Consider the following 22,781-nt stretch of genomic DNA (forward strand, 5'->3'; position numbering starts at 1 on the left):
TTCAAGAGCAAACCCATCTCTCTTTCAGCTTTTGACATGTATGACACAACATAAACAATGCAAGCATACTCATTTGTTATATACTGCAAGTCCATATTGGCATTCCAAGCTCTGAGTAAGAATGGATTGTATTGATTCACCCATATGTCTTTTGGATCTCTTCTCATCACCATATCTTCTTTTATAGCTACAGCATTATAGGCATCTTCAAATTCCTTTTGACACATCCCAAGAACTTCAAAGAGCTGTCTAGCATTATCATATGTCCGTTCCATACATGATGAATTCTTTACTGTAGACAGAATATCTTGAGCTTCATCTGTAACTTCCGAATTATCATCAGGCTTCACAACAAATGTTTTCTCAGAAGGTGGTCTTGGAAAATTAAATCTACAGGAAGTTCCCTTTTTCTTGCATGATTTTGAATGTTTCTTTGAGTGAAGCTGAACATTCTTCACTATTTCATATAGTTCCTCATCTTCATCCTCACATGGAATTTGGCATGAAATGTACTTATCAACAAAATCTATGACAGTTTCATCTTTGTCAATACCTAAGTTAGGTGCATTTTCAACCCAGAATAAACAGTGTGTATGTGGAGATCCTCTCTGTTGAAATTCAATTCTGTAGAAATAGTCAATTATCTTGCCAATAGGTTCTGCCGCAGAAAGAATCACTTTGTTCAAAAATGCATGAAAACGTTTATCAAACATACCAGCTACTGTCACTGGATTTGACTTTAATAAATTACACTTATCTGTCCAATCTAGATCATTTGCTTTTCTTCTATCACCTTGTTGATTTAGCAATGTGTTAATAACTTCAGGCCATCTCATCTCAGCTGAAGAAAATGATGCAAACCATGTAGGTTTCCCAAGTTGTCTAACCATTGCTAATACATCTTTCTGTGTAGATTGCCAGTATGGAGGTGTTCCTCGTATTTGTTTCAGAAATTTGTATCCTTTATTCGAATTCAGTATCTCATGAAGTTTTCTTGCATCTTTTAGATCTGAACACTGTATCGATGTGGAATTACCTATTTCCTCTGAGCTTTTTCTGACAGCTATAGAAACATTAGAAAGTATTTGTTGCAGTTCATAAATACACTGAGCATAGAAGATATATTCTGTATTTTTTGCAAATCTGTTGTCTACGTGCATCAAACGATTATGCAAATAACGACCAAGTGTTACGTCAATGAACCTAGCATCATGAAATGTTGGCTGGCCTGTTGGAAATAGAGCAGGAAAACATTTTGCCTCATTACTTTTATCCATCAACAGTGATACAGGACTATTCTTTTCACAAGGTGCACAACATAAAATATCATCAAAAAACTGATCAAGCACTTCTTGCCTCATATCAACCTTCTGTAAACATGTGTCCAACTGAATGCCTTGTAATCGTCCATCATGATCATCCTCTATGTCATCGTAACCATCATTGGATTCACCTGAATTCAACGGTTCAACACAAACTGTTTGACTATTTTCCTCTGATAAATCAGAATTCCATTCATTATCTATAACAATATCAGAATACCATTTATTATTCTTCTTCAAATATTCCAATGCAACTAGCACATTCTTTTTCTTGACAAACTGATATTCATAATGTCCTTTGTATGACAATTTCCTCTTCAGTTTTACACGTATCAATTGATCATCGGTCTCTGGTCGAGGTAACATCCTTACAGTTTCATCTGTGCGTGAAGGTACACAAACTGTTGGGCCATGTACTCCATATTGTCCTCCTTTAGGCAGGTTCAAAATTTTCATAAATGGAATGTTCAATGCAATTAAATGCATTTCCAACTTATTCAGATTTTCAAGTTCCACAGGAATAGCATGTAATTCTAAGTTATTTCTGCTAGCTTCAGCAGGCATATTACCAGCTAATAATTTCCTGTGGCAAGTGTAACAAATCCACAAAGAATTTCTTGGTGACTTTACTATTTGACAATCAACATCGCAGTCATCACTGCATGTATGCAAGTACTCCTCTTTTAAGCATTTCGAATCGCTATATTTTGGTTTTGTGCACTTCAATACTTGATTTTTGAATAATAATTTCAAACATACACAACATACATATTCAGGGCCATGTGAAATAGTTTCCCTAAACCTTTTCAAAACATGATCACAATTTCTCATATTCATTTTCTCTTGCTTTTTTCGTTTCACATTTCTCATTGCAACCTGCTGTCTGTACACAGAATTCGTCTTGTACTTAATGTTTGAAACTTTTCTCCGAATTTTCTTAACTCTCTCTCTGAATGAAGCATTGTTTTGATATTTAGCTCTCCCCAGTTTCTTATACTTCTCTCTGAATAAAGCATTGCTTCGATATCTAGCTTTCATCAATTTCTTAAGTCTTTCTCTATACAGAACACTGCTCCCATACTGAGCTTTTCTCATTTTCTTCAGCCTTTCTCTAAATGCAGCATTTTTTTGATATTTGGATTTCATCTCTTTCCTCATCCTTTCCTTGACAATTTCTCTGTAACTGGGATCCAAAGTGTACTTGTCCCTTTGTCTTTTCTTAATTTTCTTTTTCTTTTGTAACCTGTAAGGAAGATCTGTTTGATACCTCACTTTCTTTGCAGCTGCTTTTTTAACTTTGCGGGGTACAAAAGACTGATCATTTGATAAAAATTCTGCTTCCAACAGCCTTTGCTCATTTTTTCTCTTTCCTCTCTGAGCTCTCATTTGATCTCTATTTTTTCGTCTGGTAACATTAGCATTACTTTTTTTTCTTCGTTTTTTCCTTTTTGTAGATTGCCTAGTAGTTTTAACTTCTTCAGATTCTTCAGTATGCCTTCTCATTTTAACTGCAGGTTCCACGTCATCTTCTAATACTTCATTATTCAATACATTGATTTGACAATCATTGACTTGTTTTGTAACTTTCCTCATAGTTGTGAGTTTTCTCTTTCTTGTCGCAGGTGTTTCCATATCAGTAATATTTTGTGATCTTGACGGCTTTTGACATGAACTTGATGTTTGCATCCTTGGACATACAGATTCTACAACATCATAATGATTGCCATTTGTGTGTTGCAAGTAAATACCTCTTTGTGATGTTGCAATTCCAAACTGAACTTTCCTTGCACCAAATAATTTCCATTTTGAAAGGTTTTCTTCATATACATAAACATCGGTATCTAGTAAATTTGATAAGGCCATTATTTCCAATTCTGTAGCCCATGTGCCATTGTTGAATACTCTTTCCTTTGCAATGTACTTTACAATATCTGTGTACCCTGATCTTATAAGGCTTACATAATCTCCCTTGTTTTGTAAAATATGCTTAACTATTGCTTTTCGAACATCACGGTGTGAATCTTCCTTGCCACATGAGACATATGATATAGCTCTGTAAAAGCAATTTCCATCACCAGTAATTCTATAGATAGTCAATGGGTGTGACAGGATAGTAATATCATTTTCTACCATATCTTTTTGCATATCAGTACTGCTATATTTGTCATTAACCTTTATACCTAATTTGCAACAAAACTTTTCTACATCAGATTTATTCACAGGACTGTACTTGAGATTAATATTCTCTATGTCTCCCACTTGTTCCACCTCAGATGCATCAATGTCGACATTTACTGTCTGTTCACATGTGTTTTTTACTGGGATTTGTGTCTCTTGCAGGTTTGACACCATTATTTGTTTTTGTGTCATTTTCCTCATTCTAACACTGCATTTCTTTAATGTTAGTGTTTTAGTAATCTTAGATGATAAATCATGACTTTTCTTGTTGCTTTCAACACTTGTATCTGAATTCACATGAAATACTGGTAATTTTTCATCCACAGTACTAGACTGAACAGTAGTTACACTTTCCACTGCGTCAAAATGATTGCCTCCAGTGAACAGAATATATATGCCTCTCTCAGTTGTTACTTTGTTGTAGTATCCAGGTTTCCTTGCAGACAGTATTTGCCAATTTTCTGTGCGATCATCATACACATATATATCACGATCTAGCATATGTGCCATTGAACTAATATCAGTGTGACCAGACCATGTTCCTAAATCCATCAACTTCTCTTGAAGAACAAAGTCCCTGACATTCTCATATTTCACTGTGTCTATTACATTTTTAAATAAATCGCCTGTTTCCAGTAAATGTGCCACATTGGATTTCCTGAGCATGAAATGGTTTCCTTCACTGCCAGTAACTACGTGAGCAATACTTCTGTAAAAGCAGTTGCCATCACCTATAACTCTCTTGACATTTACAGGTTTCCTCATACACAAACTTTCATTTCTATCGTGCACTGACTCACTGGCAGCACCACTGTAACTGACATTCAATTCATTGCACAAACAGTGCTTGTCTGCGTATGTAATTGGAACAAATTTGAAATTTCGATCTCTTCTTTCTGTTGTCTTCTCAACTGAAACAAATTCAACTTCATTCATATTTCCATAGTCATCACTGTTTACATGTGCTCTGTTTTTCTTTGTTTCATTTTGAGTCTTACAGCCATCACTGTTAATTCCTTTAAGATGATCACAATGTTTTGTAATGTTGCTATTTTTATCATTTGTATTCCCACATGCAGGATTTACTGGGTTTGATCTCTTGGAGCCACTAGTTGTCAATGCATTTTTCTTAGAATTTGATTCTAATGCCAGACCAGTTAGTTCAAACTGAGTAGTACGTAAATCACATGCCATTGATTTTGCCAAATTCAAACAGTGTACCTGTACACCTTGCCATGATGAAATGCTAAGCAATACACTGCATCCATCTTGTACCAGGTATCCATCATGACTTCTGGAATGAGAATCAAATACATAATAACCTTTGTCATGTGTAATGATTGCAAATGTACTCTCAGCAAAATTCATAAGACATGCATCATATCTGCACAGTTCTTGTTCTAAGGCTTGGTTCAATGACAAAGCACCAAAATTTGACAAATTGTTTTGATTTCCATCCAACACACCATATTTTGATTCCGCATAGGTTATTTGAAAGTTTTCATCCAGAATATGAAGTTCCTTGGGTAATTCATCTATCATTACAAGCTCTTCATTCAATGGTGAATCCTTCTTTATGTAATAATACAACTCATTCCCAAGTGTCAGAATCTGATCAAGATCACAAGGTCTCATTTCCATTCCATTTTTAGTTTGAGTGTAGAGAACTGCCACAAGAGAATTACATGCACATTGTTTGCCAGCAGTATAACCAAACCGTTGATCACCTTGATTAAAATTTCCTTGTGCGATTGTTTTGGTAATAGAATATGATTGCCTTCTACCACATTCAGAATCTGAAAGAGAAACAGGCTCACAGACACATTCTTCAGCCTCTAAATCATTTGCAGCTGGTTCATCATCTAATTTAAGTACTGTCGATTCCTGAACATCATATGAATTATGGTGGTCAGCACTTTTTGCAGAATCATCATTCGTTACTATGCAATCAGATGAATTACTAGTTTTTTCACGTTCACGCAGGAATATTGATTCACTACAAACTTGAACACACATGTTTTGTGTACCTGAAACAGGTCTGTGACATGGAGAGTGAACATTTACATTTGTAGTAGAATTCACAGAGAACAATTCCTTCACTGATATTTGACTGTCACCTTCAACATCTTTTGTTTCACAATAACATGGGTTTAGTTCATGCACATTGTGGATTCTGTCACATTTCACTTTGGACATATCATTCGAGCCTGTGTTATCTCTACTTGTGGAATTACTGTCCTCATGGTCAGATATTTCATTCTTACACAACTTTTCATTCTTTGCTGCATGATCTCCTTCAGGAATGTCATGTTTCACCTTTTCATTAATACGCACCTGTGAGTCAGCATTTTTAACCTGTGGCACACTTTCTTTGTTGCGGATCTTCGTGAAACGACCTTTCTTTCTTGGTTGCCGTGCATTTCCACCTCCATAGAGCATGGTCACATCCCAAAGTTCTTTTTCAATGTCTGTGGAAGGGACAGAGGCGAATGATGTAGTCTGATCACCATTCAATACGCAACATTCATTAGTCATATTCGGAGTGCTTTTAGCCACATCAGCCCAACTTCTCTGTGTTTTTGCATACATTTGCTCAGTGTGTTTTGCCATAACATGGGGTGACTGAACACACTTTGAATATACATTCAACACAGATTCAGTATATACCTGCAGACTATCATTTCGTTCTGTGTCCAAGTTTGCATTCACATTTCGCTTCACGAGTTTACCAGGTTCTTTTTGCCTTGTTTCTACTTTTGATTTCTTGCCCTTGCTGGTCTTGGCTCTTCTCTGTTTTTCAAGATAGTACCCTTTCATTGCTTTGCCAATGTAGGTCACACCAGGTTGGAGAATCACACCATTTACTGATCTCACTGAGCTCTTGTTATTGGTCTTGGTCTTGGGATTGTCAGTCATTGTTTGGGATGTTGTCACTTTTCTCTTCTCATTCATTTTTGTCTTCCTTGATTTCACAGTTGTCCAACCATCAACTGCAGTTTCTAATGGTTGAAATTGCCTCCTAGTGAGATTTGTAATGAATGTCGAATCTGATTCATCTCTGTCACAATTTGCTCTTTCCTCCACACGCACATTTGTCATTTCTAGAACTCCAAGTTTGTTCTTTCTTTTCACATACCTTTTTTTCAGTCTCTTGGTTGGCTTCTTTCTCTGGTTGCTCTTGCATGATAAATGTGAAACATCAACATCTAAATCTTCATCACCAAGGTCTTCGAGAAGCTCGTATCTATTGAAATGACAGGGAATGCCAATTTTGTCAAAGATGCGATGTGCAATATTATTGCTTCCACATGCTGCACATATCCAAATCAACCTTGCATCACACATTCTAGCCTCATGACAAATAGTTCCTGTACACATCACATGAAACTGCTTGCCACAATCCTCACAAAGTACTCTGCTATCATTTTCATTGATCACATTCCAACATGCATCACATTCACTGACCTCTAGATTTCTCATCAAGTCACAACTATGGAGGATATCTAGGATATCACCAATAATATCTTTGAATTCACTTGCTTCCATTGTCAAACTACAGGGCTTCAAATCTTTGAAAATATATGGTACCTATATAATCAAATAAAAGTATATCAATCGACTGTTCAAACAATAGTTACATTCCTTAAATCATTATGCTTATATGAATCGCATCTACTCCACTAGTACTGTGATTGATAACAAAATTGTCGAATTGAACTGCTTTGAAAGTTGTAATAATGTATGTGAACAGCACTGTATTCCACTGCACAATGTGTACTTCCAGAAGGTGGACACCGATTCTTATGTTTGTACCAATAGGTGGCGCTATTTGTGCGATGTATTTGTTGTTTAATTTGTTTCTACCAACAGGTGGCGCTCTTTTTCTGTTATGTGCTTCAATTCCTACTTACGGAAAAGCTATGCCAATTTCCTTTTATGATATCAGCCTACACGTATTTCAGCTATTATGACGTTATATTTGGAAAACCGCCTTTATCTTGAGATTATGCTCTTTCAAATAAAGGTTTAAAGTTAACCAATTATGCTTTTGTCTTTACTGCACAATAATTAGTCTCTCTTATGCTTTTCTCTTAGGATAGAGCTTTTTGCAACAAAAAAATCAATTTCACCAATTATTCTGTCTTCACTGACAATTATTTTAGGCCTGCAAATAAAAGAAACTGTAATGTTTCTCTCTTGAGATGATTTCTTTCGCAATAAAGGTATGTCTTTTACTAATTGTGCTTTTGTTTTCACAGCCCAATAATCATAAATAACCGTTGAAGGTGCAATATTATTGTCTCTCCCTTCGTTTACTATGTAACTGGAAAGCTTTTGTCTGAAGACAGCGCTCTTCAATTATTTTTTTACCCTATTAACAATTATTTAACATTCAAGACTCAAGATATCGGATTATATTTTTACTTAAAACTATGAGTATACTTCTCGCCTCATAAAATTGCTTCTCGCACTTTTAACAATTCCTTCAAAATTTCAACACCTTATTATTACTCTTGTCAACTGTAGTTGAATTATTTGCTGGAACTTTCAATGCAGAATATATCAAATATGAAACAATCCTTGAAGGTGCAATATTGTCTACCCCAATAACATTTACAACGCAACTATAATGCTTTTGTCTTAAGATGGCACTCTTTAATAACCTTTCACTGTGTATTCTGGACTCTAAAACACCTTTTCTCAAATTAACTTTCTATTTTCAAATTCTCAGCAATCTTCTCACCTACTCTACAACAATTCTCTTTTCAGTATTTAACTATCCTTTTAAAGAATGCACTCTTTCATTCAAACACTCCTTAAAACTCTGTTATTGTTTAATTTTTACTCTTTTTTTCATCAACTCTCACTCTTCCTCTCTTTAATTTTACTTTTTTTCTCTTTGACTCTTTCAAACTCTTTCTGTCTCTGATTCTGAAACTTTCTCTCCTTCTGATACTGTCTTATTCTCATGCACTCTGAAGTTTTCTGTTCTCAGCTTTCTTCAAGTTCAAGTTTAGGTATTTCACGTAAAGTTCAAGTTCAAGTGTTTCAGGTAAAGTTCAAGTTAAGGTATTTCAGGTAAAGTTCAGGTATTTCAGGTATATTTCAGATATTTCAGGGATGAGTCCGTGAATTCCAGGATGAATTTCCAGATGTAATCTCAGTGAATATTCAATGAATATTCAACGATGAAGGTGAAATGGTATGAGATGAAATGTAGGATGAAGATGATTCAACAAATGACAAACACAAACACAAACGTACTTCAACAAACACCAACAAAAACCTCCTTCCAGGGCAACCAGTACCTGCAGAAAGAAAAGAAAAGAAAAAAAATCAAATATTACAACAATACCTGCACAGTGAACACTCATTAAAATTAACACTGGTGTAATAAAGTTCACTATAACAAGGTAATTTTTTGTGGTCCTAGATTGTAATTTTCATTTGTATTGTATTATTTTTGTAACCATGGTATAACAAGGTTTCATTATAACAGGCACATTTTTCTGGTCCTGAGGACCTCATGTTAAGGAGAGACCACTAATAATGTAAAGTACACATATTCTGAAAATACATACCTGAGAGGAATATGAGGTACAACACCCACATTTTTCATACAAATCTTTGTGAAATTATTTAACTGCTCCTGCAATCTAAAACAATTCTTTTAAAAAAGGAAAACCATCCTTTAAACTTATAATCTTGCTTTACAACACATTTTTCACTGTGCACACACATACAGGGAAACCCTGTTGTTATAACACAGTCAGTGGGACCATAATATTTTCCTCATTCTAACCAGCATCTTGTTATAAATGTATGCATCTGCACTACCAATACTTTAACACAACCATACAATGCTAGTGCAATTTCGCACCATGGTGATGACTGATAAAATAGAAGCACAACTAGTGCACGCTCAGCACACTAGAACACCACTTGATTGAAGTCATTCTGTGCTTTACCCCACCTCTCATCAGTTCAAAACTGCCATATTACTCAGTTAAAAATACTGGTATCTGACAATAGTCTACAAAATCACAACTCCTGCCAAAACACCTGTGCCTACTGGCAGCGCAAAATAACTTTCCCCACTAAAGAATATAATTGCCTCAGCACCATTAATTTTATTCAACACCAACAATTATTCACTTTCATTGCACAATGCCACTTACATGTCAAAGCCACCAATGTCTTTAGCACTATTTTGAATAAACCATGCGAAACCCAAGGCAGTCACACATTGTGCTGATGACTGAAGAAATAGAGCACAACAGCGGCACATACATGACTGTCTGCACCACTCAATTAATGTCACTGTTTGTTTTATTCTGTCTTTCATCAGCCCACTGCTAAACTGCAATACTATCCTTAGTGCATTACAAATATAGAAAAACCCCACTATATGGACCCAAACACAGCGACACACCCCTAACTAGATTTTACTGGTCCCATTTTCATTTGCACATAAAATGGCAAACAGATGCAAACAAATATAACGAGACACCAGTTTCAATATAACGAAGGGAAAATTGCAATCCCATCGACCTCGTTATGACATGGTTTCCCTGTACTGGTGTCCTTGCAATACACTACTCAATTCCACTCCTGTTGAAAAAAGAAAAAAGAAAAAAGAAAAAAAAAAACACCATCTGCCTCTACAGCATTCAAAGCAAATGGCATTGTGCAATAAGCAATATTTAAAAGTCATCGTGCTACAGTGAATACTAGTAATTGGACACAATACACTTTACCACTTTGCTCTGGCCAAGGTCCTCCACAGATCCCAATGACGCTTTGTGCACCAGGAATTCTGGAATTCAGGAAACCTGAAGCGAAAAAGGTATCATTTTATCAAGCAACAAAATATGCAAGTTTTTCTTTTTTTTTAAATAAAATATGCAAAAATTGTTGTTGTTTCTATAACATAAGAATAATCAATACATAACATTGCAGCACCATATGTTTAGAATTGACACAAACTGTTACATCACCATCAACGTTTCATAACAGACTTATGGATTAGAAATTATGAGCCATTACACAAACGCAGAGTAGCAGCACAACATTGAGCCCAAAATTTGCTGACCCCTGTCTGTGACTTCTCCCTTGTACTGACCTTCAACTCTCCAAGGGTCATATATACTATCTAAGTTTTGCCACAAATGGAACACCAATCAAAACTTAACAGCCGTAAAAAAAAATGCATCAAAAAAATCATTGGCCCCTAAAATTTCATTTATCCACACATGTCACTCACAACGCACATAAAACCTTACTGCATGACATGCGTCATACCTAGAAGATATCTTCCATTCAAGCCTCTACAGCATCTTCACATTTGACCCTCTAAAAAGCACTTACAGAACCAATGATTAAGATTTTGTGAGTCTGACATCCTTTAAACTAAAGCAGGCCAACAACTTTTTTCATTCTTCATTTTGAGACCCTTAATATGAAATGATACCCTTCTGCTAAGTCTTCTATTTTCTTTTGAACAGTTTTGCACAATAGCCTGAAAAGGTTTATGCTCAACCCAATCTGTTGTCTGACACGACAAGGGAAAAATTCTAAACTCACCACCTCAACTTACCATACTCCATACTTACCCACTTCAGTCTTCAGACTGTCCCATAATCTATATTCCTCTTTTTATGTGCAAACAATTAATAGCACCAACAATTCAAAACTAGAAATCCATAAGCATAAACTCTAGGCCTAGGATTCTGTAACAACATGAGTGATAAACTGAAGTACGCCAATTTGGCCTAACATACATGTAGATTATATAACAGTAGAGCTTTGAGTCAAACACAAAAATCCATCTGTCTGGACAAGACTAGACACAGAGTTAAGAACTAATGTTACTTTCCAGCATTACCAACAAGGTAAAAGCGGAGGCAGTCTTTGCTGTATACACTTTATACTGTGGCGAAGGTGTTGGTGGCTAGCGCTAGTTCCAGTTACCACCACCAGTGATGGCAAAACTGAAAATAGAAGAGAAATAGACAACACAGTCAGAAACTTTCATGAATATTACACCAGACAGTAGTCAAAAGATGTACAGAACTTAACAGAGACCATAGAAGGCAACACTATTCATTCATAAAAAGAGGCCAAACTCTCACAATTTCACATGCAAACAAAGGTAGCACACCATGGAGCCCCACATGGAGCCCACCAATGGTGGTCATCTTAACAACAATAGCGCAAACTTCTTAACACACGAATCTATGGAGTTAACTGTGATTTTCATTCTGATTCATGTTCATCATTGATAGGAAGCACGCACACAGCACAGAAACCAAATTGTGCTTTAATTAGACCTCACAATATCAGCAAAACTGCTAACCCCGTCGCGGGGCGCTGTAACGTATTTGTCCGTATGGGGTCGCTGCTGCGGTTACAAAACTGCCAAAAGCATATCAGTAATCACTTGTCAGTGCGTTAAAAATTTTTTTGAAGTAGAACCCTAACATGTTAGGCCTAACGCCACTTACTCTTCAATCTGTAAAATTAGTCCTTCAAAGTTTGTTTGAGCCGACAAAACCATCCATCTCTTTCTCTCTAACAGTTAACAGTTCACACTCTCAGTGAAGTTAGTTAGCTCAACACAAAAAGTCAAGCTTGTAACGTGCAATTGTGGGACTGCATATTGGAAAATAAATGATTTTTCTTCAATTACATTTCATGAATAAACAGGAATGATACTTCTGTATGACAATTAAAACAAGGTCCTAGGGACCAAAGTACATTTCTTCCCCTGCATGCCCCCTAAAAAAGCGTAAGGGAGACAGGAACCACCGTTACATAGCAATGTCAAATACGCCCTCTATTGGTCGTGGTGTTAGCTATTGGTAAATGGCGTCCGCATTTCGCCCAGAAGCGAATCACGGGAGTAAGCCCTCTTAGTCAACGTCAACTCTAATTACGTAGGTTCAATCATGATATGGCTCACACCATGCCCATTCAGGTAACACGGTCTAACGTTAGAACTTACGCAACTTCTTCATGCTCTGACATTTTACTAGTAAACGCACGGATGTACGCACTACAACAGCTTACAGCATAGAATAGGGCCTGAACTGTGGTGCATACGATGAGCTTCTTCTTCTTCTTCTTCTGATTAAGTCTGCCTCCTTCAATAGACTGAAGATTCTTGCAGACTGGTGCTATTTACATTATAATACAATTTATTTACAGATATTTACAAGCACATAGAAAATTTGACGAAAATACTAGCCACTGTGATCAACCGTTAGACGGTTTCGAAATGATCCCACAGACCTGAGGCCAGCGATACTACTGTACTACTGTACTGATAAGACTCTAACGTTTAACGCATAGATTTGTCACTAACAGCATAACGACAACACACATGAAATTTTGTTCTAAAAACCCAAACATCTGTGTTTAGGCATTCCTGCGTTTACAGACTAATACCTACCTGGTACTCGAACACAAACAGATCGAACTGTCAGTCTCAAACAAAGGTCTTGTCTTAAAAAGTAGTCGTATTTGTGAGCCTGTCGCTGCACTGTCACGCAATAGCTGACGTAATGCAAAATGTTGACATATCAACATAGACCCACTGCAGAGTCGTACTAGTTATCGCACCGCGACCGAAAGAGCATGGAAGCGCACGCGTGCGCTTCTATACTCTTTGGCACGTACAAACACTTTAAGCACACATGCACTGTAGAAAGAGCACCGCGCGACGCGATGACGCGATACTACCATGGAAAGCCCGGGATCATAAAAGCTGCTCGTAAAGTTACCATCGACTCACGAGTGACTGGTGATCAATCAGTTCTTGTGCTGAATTATTAGGTGATCCGAGTATCCTTCGGATCACCTTCTGTATCTGTACGGATTCTTTCTTCTTCTTTCTTTCTTTATTTCTCCGCAAAAGTTGTGCAGAGGTTAGCTCAGAAAGTCCGCTGCCTATCAATTTCAAAATTATACCATGTATGCATCATGTCCCAAAGACGACAAATCTAATGTATCATTGTGATCAGTGGACCGTGACGTCACTATGACGTCATTATATGAAAACACATTCTCAATCATATCTCATTAATGGAATGAAATTTTTCAATGAAATTTACGTCACATATATTTCAAATTATGCGCATTCTACTCATGTTCTCAAAATTCATATTTTCTCTTAAAACGTGCGCGTACGCGCGCGTTGAAATATTTGTATGCTCCAATCGAGCTCAAAATTTTTTTGCACACGTTTCAGACCATTTGGAGCATTTTTTGAAAAATTGAAAAAATCGGACGGACGCGTACGCGCGCGCGCATATACGCACGCACAGCTCATGTGCAATTGAAATTTCCAGTTTTTTCACTTTGATCGGATGTCTGAAATGTTAAGGAATATTTATACCAAGTTTCAAATCAATCCGACTCAATATGACGTCATACGGGCCCGTCAAAGTTGAAATTCCGCGCGCGCGTCAATGGCGATATACAGTGCAACTATGCCAAAAAACTGCCAATTTTAAATCCGATTTTACTCGTCAGGATGGACGGTGACCCCCCATTTTCTGTACATATTTTGAAAGCTGATGAGTTGTACATGTCATTTCATGGGGTGGCAATGCTGACAAAATGATTAAAAGATATCAAATTTCTTAATAAAGTAAAAAAAGTAAATTTTCAAAATGACGTCATCAAATTTCAAGTTCATTCGAGCATATCTCACTAGTCCTTAGTCAATTTTCACCCAGATTTCAGTATGATGTAGCTTATTTAATGTTCTTTCAAACATAGAATTACAATATTTTGATTGGATAACGGTATCACCTCGTAAAAATGGATTAAAAGTAATCTTGTCAAATTTGACCAGTTTACGTGTTATCTCTATGGGAGTGCAGTTTTTCTGGAAATGAAAATTGACATGACTATCTTTATCGAGCACTAGCTCACTTAAGCTTCGGTAAATTTCTCCCAGATTTTAATATGTTGTAGCTGAGACTTTACGCTACCGTAAGTGTGCCCTTCGTTTTTTCATACGATGTCAAAATCACGTCAAAAAATTGGGTTGAAATTCAGGCTTATCTTCGATGTATTGAGATATTTCTTTCTTTCTGCAACTTTCTTTGCAATAACTCAAGAAAAACGGCCTCTATCACTTCTATATTTTGCACATGTTTAGTTCATGTCACGTGAATTATTTCATAAAATAACAGCTACTTGATCGGACACCATCTTGGGTATGTAAATTAGGGTCAAAGGTCATAGGTGTTTCACCCTGTATCTTAGTGAATACATGTCTTATCTTTCCCATATTTTGCACACGCAAAGACCATGTTACAAGGATCATTTCACAAAATAATCACTTTTTACTCAGATGCCATCTTGTCTGTGCAAATTGAGGTCAAAGGTCATATGTACTTCTTTTTGTATCTTCGTTATGACGTGTTATCTCTATGGGAGGGAATTTTCTTTAATGTGAAAATTGACATGATTGTCTTTATCGAGCACTAGCTCACTTACCCTTCGGTGAATTTCTCCCAGATTTTAATATATTGTAGCTGAGACTTTGCGCTATCGTTTCATTTCCTTCGTTTTTTCATACGATGTCGGAATTACGATAAAAAATTGGTTGAAATTAAAGCTTATCTTCTATGTATTGAGATATTTCTTTCTTTCTGCAACTTTCTTTGCAATAACTCAAGAAAAACATGCCCTATCACCCCCATATTTTGCACATGTTTAGTTCATGTCTCGTACATTATTTCATAAAATAACAACTACTAGATCGGACAACATCTTGGGTATGTAAATTAGGGTCAAAGGTCATAAATGTTTCATCTTGTATCTTAGTGAATACCTGTCCTATCTTTCCCATATTTTCCACACGTATAGACGATGTCGCGAGAATCATTTCACAAAATAACCACTATTTCATCAGATGCAATCTTGGGAGTGCAAAGGTGGGTCAAAGGTCATATGTATTCATTGCTGTATCTTCGTTATTCAGTGTATACAGAATTTGGTACCAAAGATGGCAGATATGACTCCCTTTTCTAAATGAGAATGCAAACATCACACGGCCAATGTCTCTAAACACAGATGAAACTTGTATGGTCATGCCTATTGCGATCAGGACTCGAATCATTGACAAAAAAAAATCGGATCACCTTAATTTGTCAGTGATGACAAATTACAATCTCTAGTTGAAATTCTGACAAGCATAGAAATCCAGAACTGATCACCAGTGGCTCGTAAATTGTTTGTAACTTTACGAACAGCTCTATGAAACAAGTTACGCACAACTTTTTCTTCACATATCCTCAAAGCTACGGCGATGAATGGTACATTTTCTCCTTTCATAGCCGTTGACCGAAAGATCGGTCTGCATATTTCTTTCTTTCTGCAATTTCTTTGCAGTAACGTATGAAAAAGAGCCCCTATCAGCCCAATACTTTGCACATGTTTAGTTCATGTCACATACATTATTTCACAAAATAACAACTACCGGTACTTGATCGGACACCATCTTGGGTATGTAAGTTAGGGACAAAGGTCACAAATTTTTCATCCTGTATCTTGATGAATACATGTCCTATCTCTCCCATATTTCGCACACGCAAAGACCATTACAAGAATCATTCCACAAAATAACTGCTTTTTGCTCAGATGCCATCTTATCTGTGCAAAGTGGTGTCAAACGTACGCCATACGTACCGGGTACTTTTTTCTGAATCTTCATGACGTGTTATCTCTATGGGAAGGAATTTTTCCAGATGTGAAAACACACATGATTGTTTTTATCGAGCACTAGCTCACTTACCCTTAGGTGAGAACCCAAACATCACAGGGCCAATGCCTCTAAACACAGATGAAACCTGTATGGTCATGCATATTGCAATCAGGATTCGAATCATTGATAAAAAAAAAAATCGGATCACCTTAATTTGTCAGTGATGACAAATTACAATCTCTAGTTTTTCTTTCTTTCTTCCACTTTCTGTGCAATAAATCAACAACAACAATGGCTATCAACCACACATTCTCCACATGTTTAGTTCATGTCACGAACATAATTCCATGAAATAACAACTACTTGATCAGACACCATCTTGGGTAGGTAAATTATGGTCAAAGGTCAAAAATGTCTAATCGTGTATCTTGATAAATGCACGTCCTATCTTTCCCACATTTTGCACACGTAAGGAACATGTTGCCAGAATCATTTCATAAAATAACTTTTTGCTCAGATGCCATCTTGGCTGTGTAAAGTGGAATCAAAGGTCAAATGTACTTCATTCGGTAATCTCAGTGTATAAGTTATTATGGTATCACCGTCATATTTTCCACACACACATGGACCTCGATAGATGTATCATCTCATAAAATAACGACGATTTGGTCTGACGCCATTTTGGCTGTGCAAATGAGGTATTATCTCTATGGGAGTACATTTTTTCTGGAAATTTTAGTACATGTCAAGCACATATATTTCTCATAAAGTAAGTGATTCATCAGACAATGTCTTTTCTCGGTAAATTAGGGTCAGTAGTCACAATATTTATTTCCGAATAAATCGGATCACCTAATTTGTCAGTGTTGACAAATTCTAAGTCTAGTTAGGTGATCCGAGTATCCTTCGGATCACCTTCTGTATCTGTACGGATTCTTTCTTCTTCTTTGTTTCTTTATTTCTCCGCAAAAGTTGTGCAGAGGTTAGCTCAGAAAGTCCGCTGCCTATCAATTTCAAAATTATACCATGTATGCATCATGTCCCAAAGACGACAAATCTAATGTATCATTGTGATCAGTGGACCGTGACGTCACTATGACGTCATTATATGAAAACACATTCTCAATCATATCTCATTAATGGAATGAAATTTTTCAATGAAATTTACGTCACATATATTTCAAATTATGCGCATTCTACTCATGTTCTCAAAATTCATATTTTCTCTTAAAACGTGCGCGTACGCGCGCGTTGAAATATTTGTATGCTCCAATCGAGCTCAAAATTTTTTTGCACACGTTTCAGACCATTTGGAGCATTTTTTGAAAAATTGAAAAAATCGGACGGACGCGTACGCGCGCGCGCATATACGCACGCACAGCTCATGTGCAATTGAAATTTCCAGTTTTTTCACTTTGATCGGCTGTCTGAAATGTTAAGGAATATTTATACCAAGTTTCAAATCAATCCGACTCAATATGACGTCATACGGGCCCGTCAAAGTTGAAATTCCGCGCGCGCGTCAATGGCGATATACAGTGCAACTATGCCAAAAAACTGCCAATTTTAAATCCGATTTTACTCGTCAGGATGGACGGTGACCCCCCATTTTCTGTACATATTTTGAAAGCTGATGAGTTGTACATGTCATTTCATGGGGTGGCAATGCTGACAAAATGATTAAAAGATATCAAATTTCTTAATAAAGTAAAAAAAGTAAATTTTCAAAATGACGTCATCAAATTTCAAGTTCATTCGAGCATATCTCACTAGTCCTTTGTCAATTTTCACCCAGATTTCAGTATGATGTAGCTTATTTAATGTTCTTTCAAACATAAAATTACAATATTTTGATTGGATAACGGTATCACCTCGTAAAAATGGATTAAAAGTAATCTTGTCAAATTTGACCAGTTTACGTGTTATCTCTATGGGAGTGCAGTTTTTCTGGAAATGAAAATTGACATGACTATCTTTATCGAGCACTAGCTCACTTAAGCTTCGGTAAATTTCTCCCAGATTTTAATATGTTGTAGCTGAGACTTTACGCTACCGTAAGTGTGCCCTTTGTTTTTTCATACGATGTCAGAATCACGTCAAAAAATTGGGTTGAAATTCAGGCTTATCTTCGATGTATTGAGATATTTCTTTCTTTCTGCAACTTTCTTTGCAATAACTCAAGAAAAACGGCCTCTATCACTTCTATATTTTGCACATGTTTAGTTCATGTCACGTGAATTATTTCATAAAATAACAACTACTTGATCGGACACCATCTTGGGTATGTAAATTAGGGTCAAAGGTCATAAGTGTTTCACCCTGTATCTTAGTGAATACATGTCCTATCTTTCCCATATTTTGCATACGCAAAGACCATGTTACAAGGATCATTTCACAAAATAACCACTTTTTACTCAGATGCCATCTTGTCTGTACAAATTGAGGTCAAAGGTCATATGTACTTCTTTTTGTATCTTCGTTATGACGTGTTATCTCTATGGGAGGGAATTTTCTTTAATGTGAAAATTGACATGATTGTCTTTATCGAGCACTAGCTCACTTACCCTTCGGTGAATTTCTCCCAGATTTTAATATGTTGTAGCTGAGACTTTGCGCTATCGTTTTGTTTCCTTTGTTTTTTCATACGATGTCGGGATGACGATAAAAAATTGGTTGAAATTAAAGCTTATCTTCTATGTATTGAGATATTTCTTTCTTTCTGCAACTTTCTTTGCAATAACTCAAGAAAAACACGCCCTATCACCCCCATATTTTGCACATGTTTAGTTCATGTCTCGTACATTATTTCATAAAACAACAACTACTAGATCGGACAACATCTTGGGTATGTAAATTAGGGTCAAAGGTCATAAATGTTTCATCTTGTATCTTAGTGAATACCTGTCCTATCTTTCCCATATTTTTCACACGTATAGACGATGTCGCGAGAATCATTTCACAAAATAACCACTATTTCATCAGATGCAATCTTGGGAGTGCAAAGGTGGGTCAAAGGTCATATGTATTCATTGCTGTATCTTCGTTATTCAGTGTATACAGAATTTGGTACCAAAGATGGCAGATATGACTCCCTTTTCTAAATGAGAATGCAAACATCACACGGCCAATGTCTCTAAACAGAGATGAAACTTGTATGGTCATGCCTATTGCGATCAGGACTCGAATCATTGATAAAAAAAATCGGATCACCTTAATTTGTCAGTGATGACAAATTACAATCTCTAGTTAGGTGATCCGAGTATCCTCTCGGATCACCTTCTGTATCTGTACTGATTCTTTGTTTTCCTTCTTCTTCTTCTTCTTTATTTCTGGACAAAATTTGTGTATCGGTTAGCTCAGAAAGTGCATTGCCTCTCAATGTCAGACTTATACCATATATGTATCATGTCCCAAAGACGACGGGTCAAGTAAAATCGTAGTGATCAGTCGACCGTGACGTCACTATGACGTCATTATATGAAAACACATTTTCAATCATATCTCATTAATGGAATGGAATATTTCAATGAAATTTACGTCACATATATTTCAAGTCAAGCGCATTCTTCTCAAATTCTCAAAATTCATTTTTATCTCAAAACGCGCTCGTACGCGCGCGTTGAAATATTTGTATGCTCAAATCCAGCTCAAATTTTTTTTGCACACGTTTCAGACCATTTGGAGCATTTTTTGAAAAATTGAAAAAATTGGACGGACGCGTACGCGCGCGCACATATACGCACGCACAGCTAATATGAAATAGAAATTTTCAATTTTTTCACACGGATCGGATGTCCGAAATTTCAAGGAATATTTCTACCAAGTTTCAAGTCGATCCGACTCAATATGACGTCATACGGGCCCGTCAAATTCAAAATTCCGCGCGTGCGTCAATGGGGATACACAGTGCAACTATGCCAAAAAACCGCCAATTTTAAATCGGATTTTACTCGTCAGGATGGACGGTGACCCCCCATTTTCTTTACATATTCTGAAAGGTGATGAGTTGTACATGTCATTTCATGGGCTGGCTATGCTGATAAAATGACTAAAAGATATCAAATTTCTTAATAAAGTGAAAAAAGTAAATTTTCAAAATGACGTCATCAAATTTCAAGTTTACTCGAGCGTATCTCACTAATCCTTTGCCAATTTTCACCCAAATTTCAATATGTTGTAGCTTATGAAATGTTCTTTCATAAATGTAATTAAACAATTTTGATTTGATGACGACATCACCTCGAAAAAATGGATTGAAGGTAACCTTGTCAAATTTGACCAGTTTACGTGTAATCTTTATGGGAGTGCAATTTTTATGGAAATGAAAATTGACATGACTATCTTTATCGAGCACTAGCTCACTTATACTTCGGTGAATTTCTCTAAGATTTTAATATGTTGTAGCTGAGATGTAGGGCTATCGTAAGTGTGCCCTTCGTTTTTTCATACGTTGTCGGGATCACGTGAAAAAACTTGGTTGAAATTAAAGTTTATCTTCGATGTATTGAAATATTTCTTTCTTTTTGCAACTTTCTTTGCAATAACTCAAGAAAAACAGCCCCTATCACCTTCATATTTTGCACATGTTTAGTTCATGTCACGAAAATTATTTCATAAAATAACAACTACTTGATCAGACGCCATCTTGGGTATGTAAATTAGGGTCAGAGGTCATAGATGTTTCATCCTGTATCTTGGTGAATACATGTCTTATCTTTCCCATATTTTGCACACGTAAAGACCATGTTACAAGAATCATTTCATAAAATAACCACTTTTTGCTCAGATGCCATCTTGTCTGTGCAAAGTGGGGTCAAAGGTCATATGTACTTCTTTTTCTATCTTTGCTATGACGTGTTATCTCTATGGGAGGGAATTTTTTAGATGTGAAAATTGACATGACTCTCTTTATCGAGCACTATCTTACTTATGCTTCGGTGAATTTCTCTCAGATTTTAATATGTTGTAGCTGAGACTTTGCAGTATCAGGACTCGAATCATTGATTAAAAAAAAGATCGGATCACCTTAATTTGTCAGTGATGACAAATTACAATCTCTAGTATGTACTTGTTGCTGTTTCTTTGTTATAGTGTATGCAGAATTTGGTACCAAACATGGCAGATATGACTCCCTTTGCTAAATGAGAATGCAAATATCACACGGCCAATGTCTCTAAACACAGATGGAACTTGTATGGTCATGCCTATTGCAATCAGGACTCGAATCATTGAAAAAAAAAATCGGATCACCTTAATTTGTCAGTGATGACAAATTACAATCTCTAGTTAGGTGATCCGAGAATCCTCTCGGATCACCTTCTGTATCTGTACTGATTCTTTGTTCTTCTTCTTCTTCTTCTTTATTTCTCCGCAAAAGTTGTGTAGAGATGAGCTCAGAAAGTGCATTGCCTATGAATGTCAAACTTATACCATATGTGTATCATGTCCCAAAGACGACATGTCAAGTAAAATCGTAGTGATCAGTCGACCGTGACGTCACTATGACGTCATTATATGAAAACACATTTTCAATCATATCTCATTAATGGAGTGGAATTTCTCAATGAAATTTACGTCACATAAATTTCAATTCAAGGGAATTCTACCCATATTTTCAAAATTCCTCGCATCGTAAAGACGTGCGCGTACGCGCGCGTTGAAATATTTGTATGCTCCAATCAAGCTCAAATTTTTTTTGCATACGTTTCAGACCATTTGGAGCATTTTTTGAAAAATTGAAAAAATCGGACGGACGCGTACGCGCGCGCACATATACGCACGCACAGCTCATATGCAATGAAAATTTCCCGTTTTTTCACTTTGATCGGATGTGTGAAATGTCAAGGAATATTTCTACCAAGTTTCAAGTCAATCCGACTCAAGATGACGTCATACGGGTCCGTCAAAGTTGAAATTCCGCGCGCGCGTCAATGGCGATATACAGTGCAACAATGCCAAAAAACTGCCAATTTTAAATCCAATTTTACTCGTCAGGATGGACGGTGACCCCCCATTTTTTTTACATATTCTGAAAGCTGATGAGTTGTACATGTCATTTCATGGGTTGGCAATGCTGGAAAAATGATTAAAATATATCAAATTTCTTAATAAAGTTAAAAAAGTAAATTTTCAAAATGACGTCATCAAATTTCAAGTTCATTCAAGCATATCTCACTTATTCTTTAGTTGATTTTCGTCCAAATTTCAATATGTTGTAGCTTATTAAATGGTCTTTCAGATATATAATAACAACAATTTGATTGGATGACGGCATCACCTCGTAAAAAGGGATTAAAAGTAACATTGTTAAATTTGACCAGTTTACGTGTTATCTCTATGGGAGTGCAGTTTTTCTGGAAATGAAAACTGACATGACTATCTTTATCGAGCACTAGCTCACTTATGCTTCGGTGAATTTCTCCCATATTTTAGTATGTTGTAGCTGAGACTTTGGGCTATCGTAAATGTGCCCTTTGTTTTTTCATACGGAGTCGGCATCATGCCCAAAAACTTGGTTGAAATTAAAGCTTATCTTCCATGTATTTTCATATTCCTTTCTTTCT

General features: G+C 36.4%; 1 long non-coding RNA gene across 1 annotated transcript; it reads right to left on the minus strand.

The window, feature by feature from the left end:
• Positions 1-5,841: 5,841 nt before the first annotated feature.
• Positions 5,842-9,035, minus strand: LOC139732503 (uncharacterized). Its single transcript, XR_011711024.1, has 3 exons — positions 8,766-9,035; positions 6,637-6,744; positions 5,842-5,968 (listed from the first exon to the last, which is right to left on the minus strand). It is a non-coding gene; the product is annotated as an uncharacterized lncRNA (long non-coding RNA).
• Positions 9,036-22,781: the final 13,746 nt, after the last annotated feature.

Source organism: Diadema antillarum, unplaced genomic scaffold (assembly GCF_040938485.1).
Source record: "Diadema antillarum isolate AM-2024a unplaced genomic scaffold, OU_Dant_1.0 seq00000429_RagTag, whole genome shotgun sequence".
Classification (NCBI taxonomy): Eukaryota; Metazoa; Echinodermata; class Echinoidea; order Diadematoida; family Diadematidae; genus Diadema; species Diadema antillarum.